Source organism: Carassius gibelio, chromosome A18 (genome assembly GCF_023724105.1).
Source record: "Carassius gibelio isolate Cgi1373 ecotype wild population from Czech Republic chromosome A18, carGib1.2-hapl.c, whole genome shotgun sequence".
Classification (NCBI taxonomy): domain Eukaryota; kingdom Metazoa; phylum Chordata; class Actinopteri; order Cypriniformes; family Cyprinidae; genus Carassius; species Carassius gibelio.
The window spans coordinates 25,208,926-25,215,843 of NC_068388.1; positions in this window are offsets into that span (position 1 = coordinate 25,208,926).

Consider the following 6,918-nt stretch of genomic DNA (forward strand, 5'->3'; position numbering starts at 1 on the left):
ACCGTGACAGAAGACCCGACCCAAAAAAAAATGAAAGTATAAAACTGCGTTTTTCCCTCCGTTTGCTTTCGTTTTTTCACAGTCTTTTCTTTTTTTAGTTTCTATGGATCCCCTCTATCGTCCCGAATTCCTCATCCTCCTGCTGAAGCAGGAAGGACGTTCTCTTGAGGACCATACCAGACAGTTTCTTCTATTAGCTAATGCCACCAGCTACCCGGACGACGCGCTCTGCACCTTCTACAACACCAGCCTGAACTCCAAGTGCAGAGCGTTGTCGCCTGAAGATGGTCCTCGGGAGGATTTCGCCGCATTCGTGGGGTGGACTCTGGTGAGAAATGGCTCACCTTTCACCGTCTGCCCCATTGAGGATCTCGCCAGTCCCACTCCCGACCCAGAGACCAGCCAGCCACCATCTCGCTACACGGAGCCAGAGCCCACCGCAGCCGCAGAGCCCGAGCCATTCACCGACAGGGAGCCGGAACTCGAGAGCGCGACTGACCAGGTGTGTGAGCCGGCAACACCGTGCATCGTGGGAGTCCTCGTGGAGATCGGGGGCGTGGAGGAAAGCCCTGCCCACACTCCTGCGACTGAGGGTGAGCTGTATGCGGTCTCTGAAAGTCATATGGAGCAAGTTCTGGATCTGATGGACTGGTCTATGGAGGTAATCCCTAATATTCCTGTTTCTCCGCTGGTTCCGTCCAGCCCTGACTCCCCTGTATACCCTCTCAGTCTCCCACTCCTATCTCCTCCAGTCATTTCCTCTGCTCCATTTCCGCTGGTTCCGCCCAGCCCTGAGTTTTCTGTTTCTCCGCTGGTTCTTCCCAGCCCTGAGTTTTCTGTTTCTCCGCTGGTTCTTCCCAGCCCTGAGTTTTCTGTTTCTCCGCTGGTTCTTCCCAGCCCTGCGTTTTCTGTTTCTCCGCTGGTTCTGCCCAGCCCTGCGTTTTCTGTTTCTCCGCTGGTTCTGCCCAGCCCTGAGTTTTCTGTTTCTCCGCTGGTTCTGCCCAGCCCTGAGTTTTCTGTTTCTCCGCTGGTTCCGCCCAGCCCTGAGTTTTGTTTCTCCGCTGGTTCCGCCCAGCCCTGAGTCCTCTATGTCTCCGCTGGTTCCGCCCAGCCCTGAGTCTTCTATGTCTCCGCTGGTTCTGCCCAGCCCTGCGTTTTCTGTTTCTCCGCTGGTTCTGCCCAGCCCTGAGTTTTCTGTTTCTCCGCTGGTTCTGCCCAGCCCTGAGTTTTCTGTTTCTCCGCTGGTTCTGCCCAGCCCTGAGTTTTCTGTTTCTCCGCTGGTTCCGCCCAGCCCTGAGTCTTCTATGTCTCCGCTGGTTCTGCCCAGCCCTGAGTCTTCTGTTTCTCCGCTGGTTCCGCCCAGCCCTGAGTTTTCTGTTTCTCCGCTGGTTCCGCCCAGCCCTGAATCTTCTGTGTGTCCGCTGGTTCCACCCAGTCCTGAATCTTCTGTGTGTCCGCTGGTTCCGCCCAGCTCTGAATCTTCTGTATCTCCTGTGTTCCCTCCCAGCCTCCCTCTCCCACCTCCTCCAGGACCTGCTGGTCCCTCTGCCCCACTTTCGCTGGTTCCATCCAGTCCTGATCCTCCTGTCCTTCCTCCCATCCTTCTCCTCTCTCCTCCTAGACCAGCCAGTTCCTCGTCATCCCTGCTGGTGCCAGTCAGTCCCGCAGCTCACCCTCAGTCCGCGCCATCGGGGCGCGATGGTTCGCCGCTGGACTGCCAGTCTCCAGCTCCGCCTTGGCACGTTAAGGCCCTGTCTCCGGCTCCAGCCTCCGAGCCCTGGATTCCTCCTCGGTCCTTTGACCCAGCGGCTCCGCCTTGGCTCTTAGCTCCCTCGTCTCCACCGTGGCCTGTCTTCCCACCTGCTCCACCAGGCTCCCTCGTCCCTCCGGCTCCACCTTGGTCAGTCGTCGACCATCCGCCGCCTCGGGACTCCACTCCTCCGGTTCCACCTCGTCTTTCCATCCCTCCGGCTCTGTCAGGCTCCTCCTTCCCTCCGGTTCCACCTCCATCCTCGGTCGCTCCGGCTCCACAGCGGTCTGCCAGGACCCGCCTCTGCCTTGGTTGCCTGAGCCTTCTGCTCCACCTAGGCCCTCCGGAACCTCGACGTCCCCCTGGCTCTGCGGCTGTGCTGCTCCATCTTGGGCTCCTCACCCACCGGTGCAGTCTCCGCCTGTCGGCCCCCTGGTGTCGTCGACCCCTCCTTCACCATGGCTCCTCCCGCCGTCGACTCCACCTTGGATCTCCGTCCTGGCTGGTCTCTGGTGGACCATCTGGCTCCTCCTGCTCCTGTCTCCTCCCTGGCTCCTCCCTCTGTCGTCTCCTCCCTGGCTCCTTCCTCCGTGGTCCCTGTCTGCTGGCCCCCTCCTGGGAGTCCGTCCTCCACCGGAACCTCCTCCCAAGTTCCCACCCACGCCTCCCTCGGTTGTTTCCACGGTGCGAGGATGCACCTACCGGGAGGGGGGAGTACTGTCACACCTGGACTCATTTAGTGTGTTTTTGCCCGTGACCCAGTTTCTGTCTTTCCGTGTTTGGTTTGATTATTTCCCAGGTGTGTCTATTCTATTCCTCATGTGTTCCATGTCCCTGTTAATTTAGTCATGCCATCCACCGGTGTTTCCCCAATTATCCTTTTGTATATAAGCCTTGTCCTTTCAGTTCTGTTTTGTCGGGTCGCCTCACTTGTGACTAAATCACTCACTTACGTGTGTCTATCGCTGTGCTCCATGAATGGTATATATTAAAAGCCTTATTCCGTTTATCCTCGACTCCGTATTCCTTCAGGCAGCGTAAACCGTGACAGTATGCCCTCCGTAACTAAAAAAAACTTTGACTAGTGTGTATTTTACCCTGCATTAAAACGCACCATCCAGTGAAATTAGCATTAGATTATCCATTGCTGTTACAGAAAGTGATAAAATGGTAACTGTTGTCAGTCCCCGCTTCCTCTGCGCCAGTAGAGAGAGTTTTTAGTTGGGGTGGATTGATCATGAGACCACATCGTGCTTGGTTGGGTAGCAGGATGGTCTCCTCACTTATTTTTTTGAAAAGTAATTATGCCCATCTGTAATCTTCACAACATCTAAAGTGCACATAATCCAAAACATTGTAAGGATATTAGCAGTCATTAGTTAAGCTTCAAGGTTAAAAGTTATGTAAAAGCTGTTACAGTTGAACATTTACAGGCATAGCGGTACAGTAATGTTACTTGTACTAGAAAGGTTATATGGATGTGTATAGTGGTACACCGATGTTATGTGAAAATGAGCATTTGGTCCAAAATGCGTATTAGAGATGCGAACAGTTTAAAACGATTCAGTTCGATTTGGTGAACTGAATGATTCGTTCGCGAACCGGATATCCAGACTGTTTTGATTTGAACTCTCTCTCACACAGACACGGAAGAGAAGACAATGCTGAATAAAGTCGTCGTTTTTGCTATTTTTGGACCAAAATGTATTTCCGATGCTTCAAAAAATTCTAACGGACCCTCTGATGTCACATGGACTACTTTGATGATGTTTCTCTTACCTTTCTGGACATGGACAGTATACCGTACACACAGCTTCAATGGAGGGACTGAGAGCTCTCAGACTAAATCTAAAATATCTTAAACTGTGTTCCGAAGATAAAAGGAGGTCTTACATGTTTGGAACAGCATAAGGGTGAGTTATTAATGACATCGTCTTTTTTGGGTGAACTAACCCTTTAAAGTATGATGTGAAGTTCACTTAAACTTCACTGATAACTTATGACTATACTTTGAGTATAAAACTACTAAACTAGTAGCTTACTGAGACTATACTTCAAAGTGTACAAAGTATTTAATTAGTAAACTATAAGTATACCTCTAAGTTCACTTTTAGTATAATTGCATTAAAAACTACAAACTAGTTGTGTACTCAAAGTTTGCAACTGTGATATTTAAAGTATACTTAGAACTATACTTTTATATACTAGAAAGTGGGCAAATTTAGTCCCAAGGAGTACTGGAACAGTACACTTACAAGTATACTACTAGAATACTGATATTTGTGTGCTTGCTATTTAAAAATATACTTGGACTTTACTTAAGTATACTTACAATAAACGATGTATACTACTTTTTGATAAGGGCATGCATTGGCTGGTCTAGACTGAAAAATAAGCTTCTAAACATTATTGATGCATTAGCATAAGAAACAACATTCACGGGCCAAATCATTTCAGAATTTGTTACTAATTTGAAATATATATTTTCATTTTGATTTCAGCAGGAAAATTATTTTGGTAATATAATTAACACTTTGCAGATACGGCAAAGTGTATGTTACATTTTTACCATAACAGTATATCCTTTGACTGCTTTACCACTGTGTGTGAGTGCAACCCAGCAGTGTTACTTCTACATTATGCTGTTGAATTATATAACTGCATGATCTCGTTAAGAGAAGTTTACATTTCATGAAGAAAATGTGTTACTTGCCCACGCAAAACTCGCCAAACTTGGAATTTAATTTACCCATCCATTTTTATATATTTGCTTTTTTTTTTTTTACATGCTTTTCACATTTAGCTTCAGGGAATTTCTCGCTTCAGTAATGAAGGAGAAGGCCTTGTAGTTATTTTAAACAGGGAAAGATACATGTAATGTGTGTGTGTGTGTTTGTGTGTGTGTGGTGCTTGAGTGCCATTGTGTTAAGAAGGGCTGCCATGTCATTATGATAATAATAAAACTGTCAATAATTCAGGATCCAGCTTCCATCAAGATGTACCTGTGCAGGACTATTAAAATCAGATAAACACGAGTTCCCTCATGTCGTATGAATCCACTCTCACAATATTACTGTTTCAAAGTCCTGTTTTCTTGAGAGTTCAGGAAGAGGACATGCAGTCTGTCTTAAAATGACAGTGGTCATGCGGAAATATTTATAAATGCCTTTACATTTTAAAGATTGAGGTCTGAGGCTGACGGGGGTTCTACAGCTTTAAAAGATATCGCATATGGGACTATGAGAATGGGACTTAATTCAGTAAAACTCAAAAAAAGAAAACTAAATAAAGCAGGCACTTTCCATGAATAGGTTACATAATAGGTCTTTATTTTGTACTTTTTCAACAAATGGACATTGAAAGGAGCCTAAATTTGACCTAAATTTATTTGCACTGTTTAATGTTTTGTTATTTAAAGGGGGGGTGAAATGCTCGTTTTCACTAATTCTCCTGTTAATCTTGAGTACCTATAGAGTAGTACTGCATCCTTCATAACTCCAAAAAGTCTTTAGTTTTATTATATTCATAAGAGAAAGATAGTCTGTACCAATTTTTCCCGGAAAAACATGAGCGCCTGGAGGCGTGACGTGTGGGCGGAGCTAAAGAATCACGAGCGCCAGTAGGCTTTTGAGTTGAGAGCATGTGGAAGCAGCATCAGCAAAGGCATCTCTATGTGGTATGTACTGAAACTGTATATATTTGCTTAGCGGTTTTGGAAAATGACTAAGTTCCACTTTATGTCGTTTTTTTTTTTTTTTTTTTTTTTTACGCTGGACATGTGGAAAGTGCAGTTTGATGACAACATTGCATGTTGTTTACTTGATGTGCTTACGCGCCGATAGCTAAGTTAACAACACAGAGATATTTGAAGCAGTTTTACTCACCGCCTGCGGTTCCAACACACGATCGTGACCCTTTTTCGTTGGGACTGCATCATCCTTAAGAAATAAACGATACGCAAATCCGGCGTCAAACTGGGCCTTGTTTGTAAAACAAGCATCTTCGAAATGCAAGGAACAAACACAAACACTTGCACAACTCCGTTGATGCTCTGTAAAAATAAACTCCATCCACTGGTCCCTTAATGCTGTTTTTCTTTTGGTAATCTGTGCAGGGTTGTCTTGCCCTGGCAACCAAAACCACACTCCTTTTGTGACATTTGGCGACGCTCTCGCTCTGATCAGTGAAGTCTGTTGTGCTCTCAGTGCTCTGCTATACGGGAGCGCGCTCTTCCGGCAGAAGTGCCTCAAGACCCATATAAGGAAATTCAGCTCCATCTAACGTCACACAGAGCCATACTCGAAAAAAACTTTCCGAAACTTGTGACAAACCGGAAGATGTTTTTTTTTGGAACAAAAATACTCCTTCAAACGTACAACTTAATTTTTGAAACTTTGTCCATGTTTAGCATGGGAATCCAACTCTTTAACAGTGTAAAAAACTCAGTATGCATGAAATAGCATTTCACCCCCCCTTTAATACAAAGTTTGCAGTTTTACAGTCCTAATACCAAAATCTGGGACTCCTCTTTATATTTCCCCATGAACTAAATACAAATACGTTTATCAGTTTTCTTGGATGACAAGGTTCAAAGTTCAGTGGAATGCTTTTAACACAATCTCTGTAAAAATTGCAAACATAAATTGATCATTCACTTGTCTTCCTACTGTGCAAAATGTGGAATACCGTTTTTGGTCACTAGAATTGGTTCACAATGGTTAAAAGTCTTTAATTCAGTGTGTTATTTGCCTTTTCTATTTTAAGGAATTATTTGTGTTCAAATACATAAGTTAATTTGAATGGAAATGCATACATTTGATATTAAGTTTGCGTTTTGTCATTAAATAAAATCGCCTGACATTAGAATTGGTGTGCGGAAAGAGAAAGGCTCGTCCAATTGACATTTATTGTCTGCGTTTTAGGAGCTATATAACTTAATGAAGGAGATTAAACTTCAGTAAGTGATAGAATATTCAATTATTAAACCATTAAGTAAAGTTTGCAGTGATCTCCAGGTTTGCTGGTGCAGGCTGTCAATGGTTTCTTAGTATGTAGATGACATGGCGTAGGAATGCTGGGAAATGCCTCTGTCCATGAGGAGAGCAGATGGCTTTGTGTTTGCTGCAGGCTTTCCAGCTCCCAGTGGTGCAGATCACTTGCTCTCCCCT